Source organism: Bos taurus, chromosome 4 (genome assembly GCF_002263795.3).
Source record: "Bos taurus isolate L1 Dominette 01449 registration number 42190680 breed Hereford chromosome 4, ARS-UCD2.0, whole genome shotgun sequence".
NCBI classification, from domain to species: Eukaryota; Metazoa; Chordata; class Mammalia; order Artiodactyla; family Bovidae; genus Bos; species Bos taurus.
Genome location: NC_037331.1, coordinates 88334918 through 88360257, shown reverse-complemented (window position 1 = coordinate 88360257; position 25340 = coordinate 88334918). Strand labels below are relative to the sequence as shown.

The following is a 25340-nucleotide window of genomic DNA, read 5'->3' as shown; positions in this document are numbered from 1 at the left end:
ACCAGGGAGGCAATATGTCACAGCAATCTCGCTTCCCAAACACCTGGTCACCTGAGCTGCTCTGACCTGGGAAGGCACAAAACGCAGGCCCAACCGAATCTGTGCCTTTGAGGAGTACTTGAGTACCTGAACCTGAGGGGCTTAGACCTGGGAAGTGCATACAACCCAGGGCCAGCCTCAGACAGTTCCTAGCAGAGCAGCCTAGAGGCTAAGCAGTGTAGACAGGGAAAGCACACACATTGTGAGGGGAGGCAAACCCAGTGTGGCTGAGACACTGCGAACCCCCACACAGGCCAGTGTTATTTGTTTGCCGCACTCCTCCCTGCCCACAGCACAACTGAACAAGTGAACCTGAAGAAGTGTCCACCACCGCCCTCTTGTGTCAGGGCAGAAATTAGACACTGAAGAGACCAACAAACAGAAGAAGCTAAAACAGAGGGAACCTCCTTGGAAGTGACAGGTGCGATAGATTAAAACCCTGTAGTTAGCACCGACTACACAGGAAGGGGCCTATAGATCTTGAGAAGTGTAAGCCGGATCAAGGAACTATCTGAAAATGAACTGACCCCACACTGTCCACAACACCAGAGAAAGTCCTAGATACATTTTTACTATTATCATTCTTTAAATTAAAAATCTTTTTTTTTAATTTTTAAGTCCTCTACTACTCCTTTAATTTTCATTTTTATAATGTACTATTACTTTGCAAAAAAAAAAGACCCTATCTTTTAAAGCAAACTTCATATATATATATATAATTTTGTGACTTTGTCTTTTTTTTCTTTAATATTGTATTTTTGAGAATCCAACCTCTACTAAGATTTTTAATCTTTGCTTTTTGGTATTTGTTATCAATTTTATACCTTTAAGAACCCAATCCTCAGTACCCATTTTTACTTGGGAGCAAGATTACTAGCTTGACTGCTCTCTCCCCCTTTGGACTCTCCTTTTTCTCCACCAGATCGCCTCTATCTCGTCCCTCCCCCTTCTCTACCCAACTCTGTGAATCTCTTTGTGTGTTCCGGACTGTGGAGAACACTTAGGGAACTGATTACTGGATGGATCAGTCTCTCTCTCTCTGTTTGATTACCTGCTTTATCCTCCTGGCCACCTCTGTCTCCTTCCTCCCTCTTCTCTTCTCTGTATAACTACGTGAACATCTCTGAACAGTCCAGACTGTGGAGAGCACATAAGGAAGTGATTACTGGCTAGCTTGCTCTCACCTCTTTTAATTCCCCCTCTTCTCCTCCTAGTCACCTCTATCTCTCTCCCCTCTCTTCTCTTCTCCATGTCACTCTGTGAACCTCTCTGGGTGTCCCTCACTGTGGACAAACTTTTCATCTTTAACCTAGATATTTTATCATTAGTGTTGTATAGAGGGAGAAGTCTTGAGGCTACTGTAAGAATAAGATGGAAAACCAGAGGCAGGAGGCTTAAGTCCAAATCCTGAGAACACCAGAGAACTCCTGACTCCAGGGAACATTAATCAATAGGAGCTCGTCAAACACCTCCATACCTACATTGAAACCAAGCACTACCCAAGGGCCAACAAGTTCCAGAGCAAGACACACCATGCAAATTCTCCAGCAACATAAGAACATAGCCCTGACCTTCAATATACAGGCTGACCAAAGTAACTCCAAACCCACTGACATCTCATAATTCATTACTGGACACTTCATTGCACTCCAGAGAGAAGAAATCCAGCTCCACCCACCAGAACACTGACACAAGCTTCCCTAACTAGGAAACTTTGACAAGCCACCTGTCCAACCCACCCACAGCAAGGAAATTCCATAATAAAGAGAACTCCACAAACTGCCAGAATATGGAAAGGCCACCCAAACACAGCAATATAAACAAGATGAAGAGGCAGAGAAATACCCAGCAGGTAAAGGAACAGGATAAATGCCCACCAAACCAAACAAAAGAGGAAGAGATTGGGAATCTACCTGATAAAGAATTCCAAATAATGATAGTGAAAATGATCCAAAATCTTGAAAACAAAATGGAGTTACAGATAAAGAGCCTGGAGACAAGGATTGAGAAGATGCAAGAAAGGTTTAACAAGGACCTAGAAGAAATAAAAAAGAGTCAATATATAACGAATAATGCAATAAATGAGATAAAAAACACTCCGGAGGGAACCAACAGTAGAATAACGGAGACAGAAGATAGGATAAGTGAGGTAGAATGGTAGAAATAAATGAAACAGAGAGGAAAAAAGAAAAACAAATTAAAAGAAATGAGGGCAATCTCAGAGACCTCTGGGACAATGTTAAATGCCCCAACATTCGAATCATAGGAGTCCCAGAAGAAGACGACAAAAAGAAAGACCATGAGAAAATACTTGAGGAGATAATAGTTGAAAACTTCCCTAAAATGGGGAAGGAAATAATCACCCAAGTCCAAGAAACCCAGAGACCCCCAAACAGGATAAACCCAAGGCGAAACACCCCAAGACACATATTAATCAAATTAACAAAGATCAAACACAAAGAACAAATATGAAAAGCAGCAAGGGAAAAACAACAAATAACACACAAGGGGATTCCCATAAGGATAACAGCTGATCTTTCAATAGAAACTCTTCAGGCCAGGAGGGAATGGCAGGACATACTTAAAGTGATGAAAGAAAATAACCTACAGCCCAGATTACTGTACCCAGCAAGGATCTCATTCAAATATGAAGGAGAAATCAAAAGCTTTACAGACAAGCAAAAGCCGAGAGAATTCAGCACCACCAAACCAGCTCTCCAACAAATGCTAAAGGATCTTCTCTAAACAGGAAACACAGAAAGGGTGTATAAACTCGAACCAAAAACAATAAAGTAAATGGCAATGGGATCATACTTATCAATAATTACCTTAAATGTAAATGGGTTGAATGCCCCAACCAAAAGACAAAGGCTGGCTGAATGGATACAAAAACAAGTCTCCTATATATGTTGTCTACAAGAGACCCACCTTGAAACAAGGAACACATACAGACTGAAAGTGAAGGGCTGGAAAAAGATATTCCATGCAAATAGAGACCAAAAGAAAGTAGGAGTAGCAATACTCGTATCAGATAAAATAGACTTTAAAACAAAGGCTGTGAAAAGAGACAAAGAAGGACACTACATAATGATCAAAGGATCAATCCAAGAAGAAGAGATAACAATTATAAATATATATGCACCCAACATAGGAGCACCACAATATGTAAGACAAATGCTAACAAGTATGAAAGGGGAAATTAACAATAACACAATAATAGTGGGAGACTTTAATATCCCACTCACACCTATAGATAGATCAACTAAACAGAAAATTAACAAGGAAACACAAACTTTAAATGATACAATAGACCAGTTAGACCTAATTGATATCTATAGGACATTTCACCCCAAAACAATGAATTTCACCTTTTTCTCAAGCACACGTGGAACATTCTCCAGGATAGATCACATCCTGGGCCATAAATCTAGCCTTGATAAATTCAAAAAAAATGAAATCATTCCAAGCATCTTTTCTGACCACACTGCAGTAAGATTAGATCTCAATTACAGAAGAAAAACTATTAAAAATTCCAACCTATGGAGGCTGAACAACATGCTGCTGAATAACCAATAAATCACAGATGAAATCAAAAAAGAAATCAAAGTGTGCATAGAAATGAATGAAAATGAAAACACAACAACCCCAAACCTATGGGACACTGGAAAAGCAGTACTAAGGGGAAGGTTCAGAGCAATACAGGCATACCTTAAGAAACAAGAAAAAAGTCAAATAAATAACCTAATTCTGCACCTAAAGCAACTAGAAAAGGAAGAAATGAAGAACCCCAGGGTTAGTAGAAGGAAATAAATCTTAAAAACTAGGGCAGATATAAATGCAAAAGAAACAAAAGAGACCATAGCAAAAATCAACAAAGCCAAAAGCTGGTTCTTTGAGAGGATAAATAAAATTGACAAACCATTAGGCAGACACATCAAGAAACAAAGGGAGAAAAATCAAGTTAATAAAATTAGAAATGAAAATGGAGAGATCACAACAGACAACATAGAAATACAAAGGATCATAAGAGACTAGTATCAGCAATTATATGCCAATAAAATGGACAATTTGGAAGAAATGGACAAATTCTTAGAAAAGTACAACTTTCCAAAACTGAACCAGGGAGAAATATAAAATCTTAACAGACCCATCACAAGCATGGAAATTGAAACTGTAACCAGAAATCTTCCAGCAAACAAAAGCCCAGGTCCAGATGGCTTCACAGCTGAATTCTACCAAAAATTCAGAGAAGAGCTAACACCTATCCTACTCAAACTCTTCCAGAAAATTGCAGAGGAAGGTACCCTTCCAAACTCATTCTATGAGGCCACCATCACCTTAATACCCAAAGTTGACAAAGATAACACAAAAAAAAAAAGAAAAAGAAAACTACAGGCCAATATCACTGATGAACATAGATGCAAAAATCCTTAACAAAATTCTAGCAATCAGAATTCAACAACACATTAAAAAGATCATACATCATGACCAAGTGGGCTTTATCCCAGGGATGCAAGGATTCTTCAATATCCACAAATCAATCAATGTAATACACCACATTAACAAATTGAAAAATAAAAGCCATATGATTATCTCAATAGAAATAATTTGTCAAATAGAAATTTGACAAAATTCAACATTCATTTATGATAAAAAAAAAAAACCCTCCAGAAAGCAGGAATAGAAGGAACATACTTCAACATAATAAAGGCTACATTATCCTCAATGGTGAAAAATTGAAAGTATTTCCCCTAAAGTCAGGAACAAGACAAGGGTGCCCACTCTCACCACTATTATTCAACATAGTTTTGGAAGTTTTGGCCACAGCAATCAGAGCAGAAAAAGAAATAAAAGGAATCCAAATTGGAAAAGAAGAAGTAAAACTCTCACTGTTTGCAGATGACATGATCCTCTTCATAGAAAACCCTAAAGACTCCACCAGAAAATTACTAGAGCTAATCAATGAATATAATAAAGTTGCAGGATATAAAATCAACACACAGAAATCCCTTGTATTCCTATACACTAATAATGAGAAAATAGAAAGAGAAATTAAGGAAACAATTTCATTCACCATTGCAACGAAAAGAATAAAATACTTAGGAATATATATACCTAAAGAAACAAAAGACCTATATATAGAAAACTATAAAACACTGGTGAAAGAAATCAAAGAGGACACTAATAGATGGAGAAATATACCATGTTCATGGATCAGAAGAATCAATATAGTGAAAACGAATATACTACCCAAAGCAATCTATAGATTCCATGCAATCCCTATCAAGCTACCAATGGTATTTTTCACAGAGCTAGAACAAATAATTTCACAATTTGTATGGAAATACAAAAAACCTTGAATAGCCAAAGCAATCTTGAGAAAGAAAAATGGAACTGGAGGAATCAACCTGCCTGACTTCAGGCTCTACTACAAAGCCACAGTCATCAAGACAGTATGGTACTGGCACAAAGACAGAAATACAGATCAATGGAACAAAATAGAAAGCCCAGAGATAAATCCACACACCTTTGGACACCTTATCTTTGACAAAGGAGGCAAGAATATACAATGGAGAAAAGACAATCTCTTTAACAAGTGGTGCTGGGAAAATTGGTCAACCACTTGTAAAAGAATGAAACTAGAGCACTTTCTAACACCATACACAAAAATAAACTCAAAATGGATTAAAGAGCTAAACGTAAGACCAGAAACTATAAAACTCCTAGAGGGGAGCATAGGCAAAACACTCTCTGACATAAATCATAGCAGGCTCCTCTGTGACCCACCTCCCAGAACATTGGAAATAAAAGCAAAAATAAACAAATGGGACCTAATTAAACTTAAAAGCTTCTGCACAACAAAGGAAACTATAAGCAAGGTGAAAAGACAGCCTTCAGAATGGGAGAAAATAATAGCTAATGAAACAACTGACAAAGAATCTCAAAAATATACAAGCAACTCCTGTAGCTCAATTCCAGAAAAATAAATGACCCAATCAAAAAGTGGGCCAAAGAACTAAACAGACATTTCTCCAAAGAAGACATACAGATGGCTAACAAACACATGAAAAGATGCTCAACACCACTCATTATCAGAGAGATGCAAATCAAAACCACAGTGAGGTACCATTTCATGCCAGTCAGAATGGCTGCTATCCAAAAGTCTACAAGCAATAAATGCTGGAGAGGGTGTGGAGAAAAGGGAACCCTCTTACACTGTTGGTGGGAATGCAAACTAATCCAGCCACTATGGAGAACAGTGTGGAGATTCCTTAAAAAACTGGAAATAGAACTGCCATATGACCCAGCAATCCCACTTCTGGGCATACATACCAAGGAAACCAGAATTGAAAGAGACACATGTACCCCAATGTTCATCACAGCACTGTTTGGAATAGCCAGGACATGGAAGCAATCTAGATGTCCATCAGCAGACGAATGGATAAGAAGGCTGTGATACATATACACAATGGAGTATTACTCAGCCATTAAAAAGAATACATTTGAATCAGTTCTAATGAGGTGGATGAAACTGGAGCCTATTATACAGAGCGAAGTAAGCCAGAAAAAAAAAATACAGTATAATAACGCATATATATGGAATTTAGAAAAATGGTAACGATAATCCTGTATGAGAGACAGCAAAAGAGACACAGATGTAGATAAAAGTCTTTTGGACTCTGTGGGAGAGGGCGAGGGTGGGATGATTTGGGAGAATGGCATTGAAACATGTATATTATCATATGTGAAATGAATCACCAGTCCAGGTTTGATGCATGATACAGGATGCTCAGGGCTGGTGCACTAGGATGACCCAGAGGGATGGGATGGGGAGGGAGGTGGGAGGGGCTTCAGGATGGGGAACACATGTACACCCGTGGCAGATTCATGTCAATGTATGGCAAAACCAATACAATATTGTAAAGTAATTAACCTCCAATTAAAATAAATAAATTTATATTTTAAAAAAGAAGCTAGAAAACCATAGTATAATTAAATATGAATTCTAAATATTGAAACCTTAAACAAGTTATATTGATATATTGTAAAAGGTATAAATATTCACCTATTGAAAATGCATGGCAGAGTCAATACCAACAGTGTTTAATTGAAAATATGAAAGCAATTCTTCTTATTCTTGGACAACAGTTCCTTTGAAAAGTATGTGAATGTGCCTATTAAGGATTTTCTGTGTCCAAAATATCTTTGTACACCATAGAGGTATTATAAAAGGTGTACATAATATACCTTTAACTGTAGGATTAGTTTATTGTCAACTTTCTAAGCCACTTAGTTGATACTCAATAGATACACACAGGAGTTAGTTATTAAAGGAATGAAATCAACATACTTTGAATCCCAGTAAACTCAAAACCATGGCTTATGGTGACACTTTAAAATGAAGATTTTCAAACAAGAACAAAATGTATCATCCAGAAGCTTCAGAACTATCAAACAAAAACCAGAACGAGACAGCAATTGAAGTAGTAAAAACAAATTTTGTGAAGATAAACTACTGCAATAGGGGAAAAGAGACCTCAGCATACAACTAGGCTCAATTTCTGAATACAACAAGGAATCTGAGAATTTATAACTGAGGAACAGGGGGCTGAGGGTGGTCGGTGGGTACAAAATTACTAAAGGAAATATCAGGGGTGAGGGGAGAAACTGGCTAAAGTCACCTGACAGGATTCTTGCTGAATGCAGGCCAGGTGGTCAGAGGTCATGTGGGGGATGGTGGCAGATGAGGAAGCTGCTACAGGTCCAGGGGATCAGAGAAGGAGGATGGGGGATTCGTGGTAAACTGCCTTCCCAGGGTTCTTGCTTTAATTGGACTCTATGAGGAAGCCCACTGAAGCCCAGGGTTTGAGGCCATGGCAAAAGATACCTCAGTGAGCCTGACACGTACGGTCCAGTGGAGACTCTTTGTCAACCTCCTGTTTGCGGCTGCAGAGTGAGTTAACTAGTTAATGAAATAAATGACTTTGATGTACCTGGAATTTCAGTAAACTCAAAATCATGGCTTGTGGTGACACTTTAAAATGAAGATGTTCAAACATTAAAAAAAAAAAAAAAAAGTGTAGCATCCATAAGCCAGAATTCAAACATTACTCAGAAAACAAGTATGTCTTCTATAGCCAAGCATGACTTCCTGATACACCCAGATATGACTGAAATGAAGTAATTGAACAAATACTTCATGGAATAAAGCCATGAAGAGTCTCTAAATCCTAGAGGCTAATTAGAAGTACAGTAGCTTCCCCAGGGGTGCTCCTGTCAGACCCCAGGCTGAGCGCCATGACGCCTGACTTGCAGTCATCCCACCAACATTCCATCACGTAAAGCTGGGACCAGGGCTGGTTCTTCTGTGGTTCCAGTGCCTCAGCTGCCTGGTACTGATGGACAAAGGGGGCTTAGCAGGTTGGAGTTCAGGGCACACAGCCTGCCCCCAAAGATGCCAAAGCTGCATATTGATTATTTCTAATTAAAGTTACTTGGAAAGCAGAACATATATGAACCCTTTGATCCTTCTTTGTCTCCCTGAATACAGGAGATAAATCTCCCTTGTGAAGAGTACCCTCCCAGTAACTGGATGCTAATAGAGACATCCTTATCACCAGAGATAATTCATTTCAGGGCTGACAAGCCCATATACACAAACCCTGTTCCTTCTTTAATACTTTACTACCCAAGCCTAAACTTTGCTTAATTTCCTTATTTATTAAGGCCTCAAACTTAAGCCTCTTTGTCTTGTCAAATGCTCACAAATGTATTGTTTCTTTACATAAAAAGATGAAAAATCTGCCTACTTCATATCACTCTCTGAGCATCATTTTATGATCTCTCATGCACATGAAATTTTCTCCTGTTAATGTGTCTTGTGTAAATTTTATTACCAGTATAGGCACAAGAACTCAAGAGGGGTAGCAAGGAATAGTTCCACCTCCTGAACAGTACCAGTCAAGTTCAAGTTTAAGAAAAATAATACCTCCATCATTATCAGTGCTTTGCACAATGAAGTTCACAACAGTAAAATAGCTATAACATGAGATATGAGTTTGCATTTGATCTCCTATTAGCCAGAAGACTTGTTTCTCTTCCCCTGAGCAGTCAGATGACATTCACTTTTTATTTCTCTGGATCATCAAAGTCCTGGTTACTATATCTTCTACATATGAAATTATATCAAAGGTCCAAATGGTCACTGTAGTCTAACACAAACAGAAAACACCTGTGTATTCATAAATTTCCTTTGTCCAAAGACAACAAGGACCCACTGGCATTAAATATACCTGAGCACATTTACTAAAGGTGAAGATAAATACCATTAAAGAACAGATGGGCTCAGCTTCAAAAGACAATGCGACAAACAGATGTTTTCTTCTTATCTGTTTAAGATATCTGGAGCCTGTAGAGATACTTCTACATGGAGCACTCAGGGTGCAGACTGATTTTTTTCTTAGGGTAGAGCACTGGTTCAAAAATGTGGTCGAGAGTTTTAAGCGACTTAACATTTATCATCCTAGAAAGCCATGTTCTGCAGTCTGCCTTAAGCATGTATATTTGGGGGACTTTGTTGATCCAGTGGCTAAGACTTCAAACTCCCAATGCAAGGGGCCTAGGTTCAATCCCCAGTCAGGGAGCTAGATCCCAAACGCAGCAATTACAACAGCATTGCCATATAAATGAATAATTTTTTTTAATGGCTATTTTGTGAAAGCAAAACTATGGCTAAAGTCTCAAGCAATCAGTCTTCCCAGCAGGAATGTGTGGCAATCCAGTCTAGGCCAACTTTTCAGCCAGGATGTAAACAAAAATAAAAGTCAAATTTTTCACTACCCATCAAAGTTCCTATTCCTTTGAAGAAGTTTGGGGAGTTACAGGTTCTCATGGACAGAATTAATTACATATGGGAATTCTATATATCTTCTTCCAGTGGGATCCTGTCGTGCACCTCTCAGTTAATTTATTTTTCTTAGATTTTAAAAATCTCTATTCTGAGCCTAAAAATATATGTCTCCATGTCTGTTCCTACTGTGCAGCCTTTCCAAATACCAATAGATATGATTATTAGGACTTCCCTGGTGGTTCAGCAGTCAAGAATCTCCCTGCAATTCAGGAGCTACAGGAGACGCAGATTCGATCCCTGGGTCAGGAAGATTCCCTGGAGAAAGCCATAGCAACCCCCTCCAGTATTCTTGCCTGGAGAATCCTATGGACAGAGGAGCCTGATGGGCTACAGTTCATGGGGTAGCAAAAAGTTGGACATGACTGAAGAGATTTAGCATGCATGACTATTGAAGTGTTAATCGCTGACTGCCACTAAAGTTATTTTAAATCTATCAACACGGTCAGAAAAATTGTACTTTTTTCTTAGCACCAGTCACAGTTTGTGTTCAAATTTGAAATGTCTGCCTCCCTCAGTCAGTTCAGTCATTTCAGTCATGCCTGACTCTTTGCGATCCCATAGACTGCAGCACACCAGGCTTCCCTGTCCATCACCAACTCCCAGAGCTTGCTCAAATTCATGTCCATCAAATCAGTGATGCCATCCAACCATCTCATCCTCTATCGTCCCCTTCTCCTCCTGCCTTTCATCTTTCCCAGCATCAGGGTCTTTTCCAAGGAGTAAATTCTTCGAATTGGCCAAAGTATTGAGATTTCAGCTTCAGCATCAGTCCTGCCAATAAATATTCAGGACTGCCTCCTTTACTCAGTTCAGTTCAGTTCAGTCGCTCAGTTATGTCAAACTCTTTGGGACCCCATGAACCTCAATACGCCAGGCCTCCCTGTCCATCACCAACTCCCGGAGTCTACCCAAACCCATGTCCATCGAGTCGGTGATGCCATCCAGCCATCTCATCCTCTGTCATCCCCTTTTCCTCCTGCCCCCAATCCTTCCCAGCATTAGGGTCTTTTCCAATGAGTCAACACTTTGCATGAGGTGGCCAAAGTATTGGAGTTTCAGCTTCAACATCAGTCCTTCCAATGAACACGCAGGACTGATCTCCTTTAGGATGGACTGGTTGGATCTCCTTGCAGTCCAAGGGACTCTCAAGAGTCTGCTCCAACACCACAGTTCAAAAGCATCAATTCTTCGGTGTTCAGGTTTCTTCACCATCCAACTCTCACATCCATACATGACTACTGGAAAAATCATAGCCTTGACTAGATGGACCTTTGTTGGCAAAGTAATGTCTCTGCTTTTAGATATCCTATCTAGGATGGTCATATCTTTCCTTCCAAGGAGTAAGCATCTTTTAATTTCATGGCTGCAATCACCATCTGTAGTGGTTTTGTAGCCCCCCAAAATAAAGTCTGACACTGTTTCCGCTGTTTCCCCATCTATTTCCCATGAAGTGATAGGACCAGATGCCATGATCTTAGTTTTCTGAATGTTGAGCTTTAAGCCAACTTTTTCACTCTCCTCCTTCACTTTCACTACTGTTCCAATTCCCAGTACTGTGCTTGGCCCCTAAGTTTTTAACTGAGTATGTGAGTGAGTGAATCTATCTGCTAATCCTTTCAACTAATTACTTTCTGCTTATCCTGAGTGTCACTTAAATTACTTTTAATCTTCTATCATTCTCCCAAATCTATTGTATTAAATTCAAGTTGCTGCTAAGTCGATTCAGTCATGTCCGACTCTGTGCAACCCCATAGACTGCAGCCCACCAGGCTCCGCCGTCCCTGGGATTCTCCAGGCAAGAACACTGGAGTGGGTTGCCATTTCCCTCTCCAATGCAGGAAAGTGAAAAGTAAAAGTGAAGTCGCTCAGTCGTGTCCGACCCCCAGCGACCCAATGGACTGCAGCCTACCAGGCTCCTTGGTCCATGGGATTTGCCAGGCAAGAGTATTGGAGTGGGCTGCCATTGCCTTCTCCAAACTATGCTGCTGTGTGTGCTGTATTCTAATCTTGGGTTATATCACATCATTAGGTAGGTGGCAACTCAAGAGAATTCTAAGGGAATAAGATTAGTTAAAGTCCCTGCTAGGGAATTTCCTGGCAGTCCAGTGGTTACAACTTGGCCTTTCCATTGCTCAGCCCTGGGGTTTGATCCCTGGTGGGGGAACTAGTTCCTGCAAGCTCTGGGATGTGGCCAAAAGAAAAAGAAAATAATCTCTGCTAATTGTAACCTCTAAGATACATTTTACTTTTCATATAACAAGGTAACGTAAAACATAGCTATTGTTACTTAAGAATGATAATTGTCACAAAATGTAACAAGGTAACGTAAAACATAGCTATTGTTACTTAAGAATGATAATTGTCACATTTTGTGTAACAAATTAATTAATTGTCACAAAATGTGACAATTATCATTCTTAAGTAACAATAGCTATGTTTTATGTTACCTTGTTATATGAAAAGTAAAATGTATCTTAGAGGTTACAATTAGCAGAGATTATTTTCTTTTTCTTTTGGCCACATCCCAGAGCTTGCAGGAACTAGTTCCCCCACCAGGGATCAAACCCCAGGGCTGAGCAATGAAAAGGCCAAGTTATAACCACTGGACTGCCAGGAAATTTCCTAGCAGGGACTTTAACTAATCTTATTCCCTTAGAATTCTCTTGAATTGCCACCATTCTATCTAATGATGTGATATAACCCAAGATTAGAATACAGCACACACAGCAGCAGTGGAAACATTTTCTGGTGGTTTCCTTTACAAGGAGACATTTTTTCTCTCTACTTACATTTACTTTTAACTTTTTTCTTTCTGTCTTAACTGAGTCTTCCATTCACCAATGGGACCTGAAGGCCGGTGACTTTGGGGATTTAAGAATCTGTATTCAGAAAAGAGTTGAGCATTTATTTCCAGGCTCAGATGGTAAAGATTCTGCCTGCAATGCAGGGGACCCAGGTTTGATCCCTGGGTTGGGAAGATCCCCTGGAAAAGGATATGGCAACCCACTCCAGTATTCTTGCCTAAGAAATCCCATAGACGGGGGAACCTGGTGGGCTACAGTCCATGGAGTCCCAAAAGTGTTGGACACAACTAACACTTTCACACTTTCACTTAGCTTTATTATCCAGTGATTGGATAGCTCAAATCATTCAACCTTTATGTGTTACTCAACTCTTTAAATAAAAATATATGGGTAGCACCTAGATTAGCCTAACTCCCAAGGATGCTGTGATGATGATACCTATGAAGTATTTTTCACAAGAAGCTCTGTATATCTGAAGTGTAGTGTTATTTCCCCTCTCTTACCTATATTATTAAATCTTGCTTATTGTGGTTCACTGCATTTGGCCCCAAACTATAAGAAAGATAGCTGTAACAAGTGTAGAGAGAATTGTGTTTGACTTATACTACTACTACTACTAAGTCACTTCAGTCGTGTCCGACTCTGTGCAACCCTATAGACGGCAGCCCACAGGCTCCCCCGTCCCTGGGATTCTCCAAGCAAGAACACTGGAGTGCGTTGCCATTATCTTCTCCAATGCCTGAAAGTGAAAAGTGAAAGTGAAGTCGCTCAGTCGTGTTCGACTCTTCATGATCCCATGGACTGCAGCCCACCAGGCTCCTCCGTCCATGGAATTCTCCAGGCAAAATATTGGAGTGGGGTGCCATAGGAGCCCATAAAAGCCAATATGTGTAGTTAAATTAGGGATATCTCTAGAAAAAGTTAGGAATTATGAATTCTTAGTCCAAGAACTAGGGGCTTCCCAGGTGGCTCAGACAGTAAAGAATCTGCCTGTAATGTGGGGGACCTGGGTTCGATCCCTGGCTAGAGGAGATCCCTTGGAGGAGAGCATGGCAATCCACTTCAGTATTCTTGCCTGAAGAATCACCACGGACAAGGAGCCTGGAGGGCAACAGTCCATGGTGTTGCAAAGAGTGAATGACCAAGCATAGCAGTAAGCACAGTCCAAGAACAATAAAGAAATGTTTATCATGGCTACTGGCATAACTAGACAATACGGAGAATTTTCAGGGTAATAACAGTAATCTAAGCCTCATTTAAAAAATATAGTCAGTGAAAAGGGAAGAGTCATACCTAGCAAAATTCACTTCAAATGTAGAAATTCAGTACAAGCTGCATTAACAATTTCCTTTTTTTCTCCACCTATAGATTCTGAGACTGCATTGCCTGATGACTGTAAGACTGATCTTTGCCTCAACAAAGATCACAGGGCACCAGTTGAAGGAAATAGGAGAGCTCAGTCAGTGCTTCCACAAGAGAGCACAGCTAATCTCTGCACTGAGATCATCACTGGTCAAAATCTACACACAGAAACTAACATTTCAGAGCAGAAACTAAATCACCTAAGTAGTATGTGCATTTTAGGCACAGGTAACTGTGAACATGATTATCTAAGAAAGTGATGTTGAGTAGGCTTATCTCTAGCATTTTCCCCCAAATTGTAGGTCACAAACTATTAGTGGACCACAGGATTGATTTCATTGTTTGGAATAAGCTTTTTTAAAAAAATAAGTGAAATAGGCAATACTACAGTGAAATAGAAAAAGATAGAATGGGACAGAATAGGAAACACAGAAGGTACTATATTCCCATATAGTAAGCATGAGTATGAATTTACAAATCTTTTCTATACATATTATACATGCATGCAATGGGTCACAGTGTAAAATGTATTTTTTTTTTAACTGTGGAATGGATCAAACCACTTTGATTCTTCAAAGCTTTCAGCCTGACACACCTGGATACTGCATCCTCAGTGCAGCTGTTTTCTAATGATGTGGTCTTGGGTATGTTATTAATTCTCTTTAATCTCTTCAGCAGCCTCAACAAAATTCTGAGCTGTCTCGGGGCTCTTTCATGTCTGTAAATGACTGAACTACTGTTCTAGGCAACTTTGTTTTCTACATGAGGACAAGCAGGACTGGAATCTGGCTTCTCAACTTGGGAGCAATATGGCCTTGCCCAAACTATTTAACTTCACTGCACTTTAGTTTTCCTTTCTTTTTTTTTTTTTTCAATTAAAAAATATGACTATTAATGGCAACACTCTCACAGGTCTGCTGTGAAATTTTAATGAGATAAAATACACAGATAGCTTAGCACAAAGCCTGTGAAGAGGTTCCAGACATGCCACCCTAAATGTGCCCCTTTCCCATATTATTATGACTATTTTGAGGTGAAGGTGATTGAACAACAGCAAATGCAGACAATATTCTGACCTCTGCCTTGCTGTTTGAAGATTTCCCTTGTGAAAGGTGTACTCTGTACCAGGAAGAGGGAAACATCACCAGAGACGGGTAGCTGATGCTAAAATGAATGTGCACAAACAAACTTATGAAAATGACCCTTATCCCCCAGTAGTTTCCCTCAGATATTTCCTAGCCACAATTTACTGTCCCTCAAATCTTAACCCCCTTTCCTTTTGTCTTGTCACTTCACAATTTATCATTCTCTGTTAAAAAGATCTGTAAACTCTTGATCCTCACTGTTACTTTGGGTCACCCTTTTTCCTATAAAAACTTACATGTATGGGTAAAAATATTCAATAAAGTTTGTGTGTTTTTCTCCTGTTAATCTGTCTTTGGCCAGTTCAATTCACAGGCCCCAGCTATAGAACTTAAGAGGATAAAAGAAAGTTTTTTTCTGCCATTACACCAGACACATTGTAAATACCAAATAAATGTAATGTTCTTAATGTTAATAAATTAATAAGAAATAAGAATAAAAATTAATAAATTATCGCCTTTATTATCCTACACCCTCCTCTGTATAAAAGACAAGTACAAAGAAAGGATAGAAACCCAAGACCATGTAATGATTCATAGACCTGCTGGCATTAAAGCTTCCTAGGAAATACCAAAATAAGACTTTAAAAAATCTAAATATATGAGCCATTAAAAAATTGTTCTGTTGGAAATGAAATACTTGGTAGTCATACTGCAGTGAAGCCAGATGTGATGGTGGCGTTGTGCCTGAGGGATGGCACAGTATCACTGCAACATTCTCCCTGAGTTTACTCAGTGGTAAAGAACCCACCTGCCAAGTAAGAGATCTGAGCTCAATCCCTGGGTCAGGAAGATCCCATGGAGGAGGAAATGGCAACCCACTCCAGTATTCTTGCCTGGAGAATTCCAGGGATAGAGGAGCCTGGTGGGCTACAGTCCCTGAGGTTGCAAGGAGTTGGACATGACTTAGTGACTAAACAACAACATCCTCCCTGAAAAGGAGCCTACCTACATGAGATCTCCATGGGTCATGACTCTATTTGCAGATCAGACTGACTCAAGCTTTAGAATGTGTTGCATGTTGCATTAACTTGGCTGCCTCTTTGTGTCCTGTGAAAAGTCCACTTAGAAAACAACATATTCTAGCTCAGACTTAAAACTGTCTTCTCTCAGCCTGACTGAACTGTCAAATGTGATTTCTTTTCAGTCTTTTCAGTTGGATTAGTGAAATAAGCAAGTGGCATATAAGTGACACTTAAAACAAATATTAGCAAAACAATTAATATAGAACACAGATAGTTTTACAATGTTAAGTCATTATATCTTAGTTTGGCTAAACAGGCTGGTTCTGTTTCTATTTCACCAGAGAGGAGAAAGAGCCGTTATCAAAAATCAAAGAAGCAGTAGTTAAGAAGAGTATTTCCTGGAAACTAACTTACTTTGTCTATTGGCAGGTTTATTACATCTACACAATAAGAGTCATCATTAGTAACCATTATTATTGCTGTTATCAAATTAAACAATACACCTAGCACATCATATATATGTATCAAAATAGGCGACTAATGCTATCAAAAAGAAAAATTAACTAAAACATCGACCTTCTAGTGCCATTATAAAGGTATATGAACAATCCTTGTCATCTCTGCCCCTCTCCACTACTCCATAAAAGCCTGACCATATTTACCCTTGTAGATGAGCACAGCAGGAACTGTTCTCTGTCTCCACCAAGAACAGAGGTGAACAGGAGTGCCCGATAATTTTCACCTGAGGCCAGAGAAACAGGAATTCAGAGCGAGTGTGATAGGAGACTAAGAATCTGGCCAGTTTATGACAGGATGGGAGTGTCCTTGAAATTCACCAACTGGGAGAAAGCACAGAAGAGAAGGACCTCTGAGAGGCTGGAGAAATCAGCTATGGAAATATCCAAGAACATACGTCAAGAAAATTGTAGGCCGTTCCACTTCAGAATTTTTGAAGAGACTGAACCTAGTATAAGTATAACCTAGTAAAAGTCTGAACCTAGTATTATTGGGGGATAAACCAAGTATGAGTTTGAGGGATGAGGACAAAATCTTTATAAGACTAATTTTTTTTTTTTTTTTGCTTAAAAAAATAAAGTAAGCCAGATTAGACAGATCACAAGACAATATCAAAGAGTTAAAATTTTAAAGGCACTCGCTCACTTGTCAACATAATTATGAGGTAATGAGTCTCCCAAGGTGGTATTTAATTAATATTTTAGCTACTTAATGAATGTTTATGATCTGGACAAAAAAAAAATCTTTTATTCAGTTGTGTATGGCTTATCTGCTTTTAATTTTTCACACACAATTCTTATAATTGAAAAAAATCCAAGATAATAAGTAATGTTTATGGATGGCCTAAACTGCCTTAATTAGGGTGATATTTATTACATTTTAAATGCTAACATGAGTACATCAAGACTTTCATTAAAATGTCATTAAAAGACAGTGTTTGCAGGAAAACAATTTCAACCAAATCCTTACAATCAGACAATCAACAACTGATTCTGAAATCACCTAAGGGTTTTCTGTGAAAATTAATTATGGGATTTATATCACTCAGTAACACCCTGGAGTAAGAATAATTCTTATTTTCCAAATGAAGAAATAAGCATTAGAAAAAAATTAAAAGATGACCACCATCCCAAAGCTAGAAAACTCAATTCTAGCTAATTCTGATGTTCAAGTTGTGCCCAAGCCTCTCTATTATATAAGCCACTATCATAGAGATGAAAATATGAAATGAACACGGGACATGTTCTTGAGAGTAGGCCCTAATATTTTAATTATCTAGTACTGTATGTAGATGATGGACATCTTTCTGTTTGTATAATTAACCAGCATATGGCTATTAGAATTAACCTCACTTGAAAGAAAGGAATTAAAATTCAGTCTAAATATCTTCAAAGGTATGCATTTAGTTAGACTCCAGTGTAGTTCACTTGCCCCAAAGTATTTCTTGGTTTTGGTTTAGATAACATTTGCAGAATGATTACTTCTTCTATTAATTTTTTTCACTCAACTATTTTTGTGCATATGCTTTAGCTTCAAATGATTACAAGTGTTAGCGTAGCAGTGGTGTCTTATGTTTTAACTTAGTTTACTCAGTCTTGATCAGGAAAATGGAAATGCTGTATTATTTACTAACTTTCCACATACTGCAACCTAAAAGTTAGAATACATCCTTTAAACTAAGAGACCAACACTTTACCTAAAGTAGAAGTAAGTTGAATTATTTGTGGAGGTCTTTCACCTCCTGGTTAATGTATGTGATCTTCTAAGTTTGCCAACAGTGATTAAGTTAGTTATTGAAACTTGTTATATAACTTTCTCAGAAAACTGTCATAGAGAATGGGCAAGTTCAAGCCTAAACACCTTTGGGGTTTAAATCATGATATAGTAACTGGACAAAGTGAGCTAGTTGGAGCCTAACCTCAGCCCCAATCCTCAGACAAGTTGATGACTGCTAATATTTTAGCTTTTCTTTTTCTTCCCCAGCTCTCTTCCTTCCTTCTCAGACACTCTACATGTGTCAACACATTTAATATTAATATCAACCCTATGAAGGAGGCACAAGTATTGTCCCTATTCTACAGATGTCACTCATCTTCTTTATACTTCAGGCTGAGCAAATTTCCATTGAATCCCTGGGATTCAGATTTCAGAACTCTTTCTATTTCATTGGCAAAGTCCTGGAGTGCCTTAATGCAGCAGGTCAGAAGAAGAAAATAAGCCAGTTTCAAGGAGGCCCAGTGGGTTCTTTAGTTTAAGAGATCCATTTCATCAAAATCTGACTTGACTGATGTCTGAGATGTTTCTGGCTATTTTCAAAGATTTAGAATAAAATTTTTAAATCTGAGGAAGAAAACTCAAAAAAGTGCCCAGGGAAATATGACTGGAAGCAAAGTCCCAAAACAGAGGTTTGGCTGAACCCAGACTCTGTCCGGAGCTCTCTTGTCTCCTGGAGCATTGGTCTGCAGTCAAGTGTAGCCCTGGCAGCAGCTGGACTATGACAGAGGGTCATACAAGGAGGGACACACCACACGTTAAACCCTTCCATAGTCCTACACGTGGCAACATTGAGGAGTTTCTATCATTTTTTTCACGTATTTTTGCCAAAATGCCTGATACTTTAAATGTCTCCCACTTCATCCAGAAATACTGCCGTGTATTCTACACTCAGCTTCGCTGGTCTCTCTAGACTCTTGCTCTAACCCGCTACTTCCTTCTGCTTGAACTGTCCTGATACCTTCAGTTTTCCTCTGTGCCTCGCTTTTATTTCCCTGTTTAGAGCATTCTCATGGGCACCGTAGTCCTCCACCTGCTTAGGTTTAGATTCTAGTTTCTCCTCTGAACTGTCTTGAGATGTCTCTTGTCTTATTTGGGTTCTGTAATCTCTACAACCCAAGTGAGGCTCCCCAACTTCCCTCCAATGTCTACATCTACTTGTTTGCAATTGGTTAAAATATACTGTGTGATTCTGACCTTACCTGGTTCACACCCTTAGTTTTAATTATTTACTTCTCTCTTGCTCAAGTTCCTTAGCTAATTTACTTCTGTTTAGATTTTCATGAAGTAATAGTTTAACAGGCTCCCTCAGGGTCTTCGTTTATTGCCTAAGGAAGAATTTCAGACCTTGAAGAGGGCTATCAAGGAGTGACTGGGGCATCTCAAACCACACTGTAAGTGTTGCCTACTTGATTTATTGATTGAACTATTTTAAATGGTGCATGCTAAGAGCAGACATGGGGGATATTACATGCCAAAAGCAGACATGGAGGATACCACATAGACTAGATTTTGTTCTTTTTTTTTTTTTTTTTCATGCAGGATCTTAGTTTCCTGAATAGGGATCATACCACCCTGTTCCCCCTGCACTGGGAGCATGAAGTCTTTTTTTTTTTTTTACTTTTATTTTGTATTAGGGAATAGCTGATTAACAAGCAGTGTTGTAATCATTTCAGGTGAATAGGTGCATAGCAAAATGACTCAACCATACATATACATGCATCCATTGCAAGAGTGGAATCTTAACTGCCTGCCTGCTTGGGAAGTCCTCAGATTCTATTTTTATGTGGTTTACATTCTAGTGAAGGAATCAGATAATAAGCAAAAACCAAACACACAAATAATTTCAAGTGATAAATGCTGAATTAGTCTGTCTGAGCTGCTATAAGAAAATACCACAGATTGGGTAGCTCATGAACAACACAAATTTTTTCTCACAGTTTTGCAGGCTGCAAGGCTTCAGATCAAGTTGCCAGCGTGCTCAGGTGAGGGTCTTTTTCCAGGTTGCAGACCTCTCACTTTGTCTTCACATGGTGGGAGGAGGCTTTCAAGCTCTTCAGGCCTCCTGGATAAAATCATCCATTCTTCATGATCTAAACATCTCCTGAAGACCCAACATCCTAATATCATCCCAACAGGCATCAGCAGTTCAGCATATGAAGACTGAGGGGGTTCAAACATTCAGACTGTAGCAAATGCTATTATAGGACTTAAAGAGAAAAATGAGAAAGAGCAGAGTTAAAAAGGCAATTCTTGTCCATTTTACAGTATACAATATATAAAGTTAATTCCTAAAGAGATTGTACCAATTAATACTTCCTCCAAAAAGTGGTGCTTATTCCCCAGACCCAAACTAATACTGTATTATTATATTTTGCAAGTCTTTGCCAATCCAAGTAATGTAAACAAGCTATGCTATGCTAAGTCACTTCAGTCGTGTCCAACTCTGTGTGACCCCATAGACGGCAGCCACCAGGCTCCCCCATCCCTGGGATTCTCCAGGCAAGAACACTGGAGTGGGTTGCCATTTCCTTCTCCGAATGTAAACATAATATCTCATTATTTATAATTATTATTTTATTTTGAGAAATTGGGTCATGCATCATTTTTTGTCATAATTTTTGGTCCATGTCCGTTTCCCATGTTAGGTTTGAGTTGTTTTGAATTGATTTGCTTCAGAACTCTTTATATATCATCAGAATTATTATTTTGTCATGTATTCCAAATATATTTTTCCAGTTCATGTTCCGACTTGTCCATGGTACTGTTTCCATGTAAAGCAAGCTGTTTTTCTTTATGTTTGTTTCTAAATATTTGGGAAATAAATGGGACTTAATTTAAGTTCCCCAGTAGCAGACCCTAAGATGAGGTTTCACGTGCAAGTGATTTATTAGGAAAGCTTTTTCAGGTAGAAATTCTCAGAGAAAGAAAGCCACAGAAGAAAGGGGACAAAACCAAGAAAGGGTGTAGTTTCAGGTAAAGTCCTACAGAAGGCAGCATTAGCCTGACCACACTGCAGATCCAATTAAGGGCTTCAGGAAGCAAAATCATACTGAATAGCAGGGAGCCATGAGGAAGAAAAGCCACTGAATCTGGGGGAGGGGATGCACACAGACTATAATAGGGACTTTGGGGGATCTGCCAAGTACCTGTTAAATTGTGTGGGTCAAAAGTCAATGAAAGGAAAAAAAAAAAGTCAATGAAAGGAAAGAATCGAGAAGTTCAAATACAGCGTTTGATTTCAATTTTGAAATTTATTATTATTTACTTGTGATCAGGTATTAAGCAAGGTAACAGAAGGAATCCACCCAGTCAGGACAATTAAGTCCACCCTGACCTAGTCACCAGTGACTACTCCTTTTCTTCACCTCTCCCCAGATTTCCACAATCAGGCCTAATGGTGACAAAGCTATTGGGAAAGTCAGTTTTCAAGAAGTTGAAAGCTAAGTAAGTAATTTCAGATGCAGATCTTGAGTGTATATGAAAAGCTGTAATGGACTGAAAGGGGGATGCTTGGTCTTTCAGGGACACAGAGTCCTGCACTGTTACTCATAAAGAACATCCTTGCTTTATTTTTAGAGTAACTAGAAAATAACCCCTGATTTTGATCTTCATTAACATCACAGATTATTTTCTTCTTGGAGGATGCTTAGTCTCCGCTAAGGGAATCTCTTTCTTAATTCTCTTATGGAGTAAAATTTAATGTTGTGAGGTAAATATCATGCTGATAGCATCTGAAAAACTCTTAGGAGTCTTTTAATGACAGACACTTGTCTAGCACAAAGCACTACACAGTTTAGGACTGTCCTTTCCCAACTGTCACTTCCAGGGATGCACGTGTGGATTTTTTTATCTCCCCTAATGATTTTAATATACATCTTTGACTAAAAATAACTGAATTACTGCCCTTTGTTTTAACACATATTTTTCAAGTGTCTCCTGTGTGACTGCTCTGAGCTTCACCTAGGAATACAATGATGAATTCTCTATGACTTAGGAAGTTTTAGTGAGTAGAGGGAGAAGAAGGAAATGAAAAAAACGTGTTTATCATGTAGGACATAGTAATTCAGAGACTGCTTATCATTCCCCACTCTCTTGTTCCCTTTTTTAGTAGTAATAGATTTTAATCTAATCTAATGGATGCCAGAAATACAGATCACATTTAACAGCCTTCCTTGAAGCTAGCTGGGGGTCAGGTGACTGAATTCTGCTGAAAGATATAAACTGATGCATCACGTGACAGTTTCTGGGAAATTTTCTAAAAAGAGTATGAGTTGTTTTCTTAACATTCTTCAGAGGTGGTCAGTGAAGAAGTTTCTTTAGTGTCATTTTGATCTCATGGATTTAAATGTATTTGATGTGTTTCAATCTATTGCAGTTATTTCTTTAGATAGATAGATAGTGAAGTCTCTCAGTCATGTCCGACTCTTTGTGACCCCATGGAGAGTAGCCAACCAGGCTCCTCCATCCAGGAGATTTTCCAGGCAAGAATACTGGAGTGGGTTTCCATTTAGCGATTCTCAAATTTTCTCATCTTTGGCAGTGGCTCTTTGAGTTGTCTAGTGAGTATTTTTGATACAATCCAGTGACCCCCAGCAGAACCCTTGCTTTATAGTATAACAAATTATTTCAGACGCCTTTTGTACTTTTCTTGTCTTAGGCCTGGAATCAGACAGTTTCCTAAGGGATCCTAGTTTCTTTTATGGGTCAATGATATTTAGATGTTTAGAGTGAGAGCTAAGGGTATATTGCTTATAGTTAACAGTTTTATCTCAAATAAATAAATAAAAGGACACTGACTGTGATATCAGAATCAGTCTACTTGCAGGTTATATTTGTCTATAAATTAGTAAGAAGAAATTTGGTGCAATGAGAAAGTAAAAAATGACAAAAAGATAGAACAACCCTATTTAAAATCACATCAAAAAGATGTGAATTGATTTGGAATAAACTTACCAAAGAGATGAAAGATATGTATTCTGAAAACTATAAAACATGGAAGAAATTGAAGAGGACACAAAGAAGTGGAAAGATATCCCTTGCTCTTGGATTGGAAGAATTAACACTGTATAAATGGCCATACTACTCAAAAGCAATATACATATTTAAAGTGATCTCTATCAAAACACCTATGATATTTTTCACAAATAATCCTAAAATTCACATGGAAGCACAACTGACCTTGAATTGCCAAAGCAATCTTGGGAGAAAAGAACAAAGCTGCAGTTATCAGGTTCGCAGACTTCAGACTATGCTACAAAGCTCCAGTAACAAATGAGCCAGGAGGTAGATGGGCTCCCCCAATGTAAAGTGATTGGAGATTCATTCCCTGAAGAATGCTTCATAAAAGTTATTCACACGGGGGGTGTGATGCAACAACTCTGTCTCTGAGTCCATCCGTGTGTCTATCCACACATACTGTACCCTTTTTTCCTCCTAATAAGTAAACACTTTACTTGCTTCATTACTTTCTGTCTTTGTGGAAATTCTTTTCTGCAAAGCCAAAGGGCCAGGACCCTTGTCACTGATCACTGGTCTAGAGGCTGGAATCTGGTAGTCTCACCAACATGACTCAGCCTCAATCTCTACCTGGGAACCCAAGCCCAGCCTCAAGCTGTTGCAGCCCAAGGCCATCCGAGATCAAAAACAGCATGGTACTGGTACAAACATAGAATAGAGAACCTCGAAACACACACACACACTAATGGTTAATTAATCTATGACAAAGGAGGAAAGAATATAGAATGGGAAAAAGTCTCTTTAATAAATGGTGCTGGAAAAATGGGACAGCTACATGTAAAACAATGAGGTTAGAACATTTCCTCACACCATATGCAAAAATAAACTCAAAATGGATTAAAGACCTAAATGTAAGACCTAAAGCCAAAAAATTTGAAGAGAAAATAGGCAGAACATACTTTGACATAAAAGATTGTAGCAATACTATTTTGGATCTGTCTCCTAAGTCAAAAAATAAATATATAAAAGCAAAATTAAACAAATTGCAGCCAATTTAAAAAAAAAAGAAAGAAAACCATTGACAAAATGCAAATATAACATACAGAATAGGAGAAAATATTTGCAAATGATATGATTGATAAGGGATTAAATCCAGGATATATAATTAGATCTAATGAAAACATAACTAGTTTAAGTTCAAAAGAAAAGGGTTCTAAGCCTGGGTATTTCTTCAGGATATTGTCACTTCATTACTCTGAGTCATACAGACTTTTATTTACCTCAAAATAAAGATAGGATTGCCTGTTGCAGCTTTTATGAGGATCAATATTGATAGTGCTTGATGATAATAGCTAACATTTGGCTGGGAACTTCTATGTGCCAGATTTCATGCTAAGTGTTTTATCTACTTGATATGATTAAACTGTATACAAGGAAAAAAGATACCAAAATGATCTTCCTTTTATGAAAGAGAACACTGAAGATTAGTGAACCTGAACACCTTGCTGTTTCCATAAAGGGAAGTTAGGACTGTCCCAAGAAACTGTGGTCATTAAGCATCTTTAGAGGTGGATTTCTTGTCCAGGAGCAGTGAGCCAAATTAAACAGAATCTGCAGCTGGAATATCTGGGGACTGACTGAACATAACCAGTAGTCACAGCCCAAATTAATAAAAATATGTAAAATTCATGGTCAAAACTTGAATGAAAATGTTCAAATTCCACTGCAAGAAGAAAACTAGGCAACTCAGAATCCAGACAGGGCTCTTTTGCAAACTGGCTCTTTGACTTTGCCAAGTAATTTATTCTCCTCAGGCCTCAAGTCTTCACAGAGGAGTTGAACTATGTGATTTCAGAGGCTCATGAACTCC

General features: G+C 38.6%; 1 protein-coding gene across 1 annotated transcript in view; it reads right to left on the bottom strand.

Annotated features, from left to right (window-relative positions):
* LOC509761 (hyaluronidase PH-20) overlaps positions 1-17002 on the bottom strand; it is a 34854-nt gene extending 17852 nt beyond the window's left edge. The window contains exon 1 of the mRNA XM_002686914.6: positions 16885-17002. The gene's annotated coding sequence lies outside the window, so the exon portion shown is untranslated. The remainder of the gene's footprint in view (positions 1-16884) is intronic.
* Positions 17003-25340: the final 8338 nt, after the last annotated feature.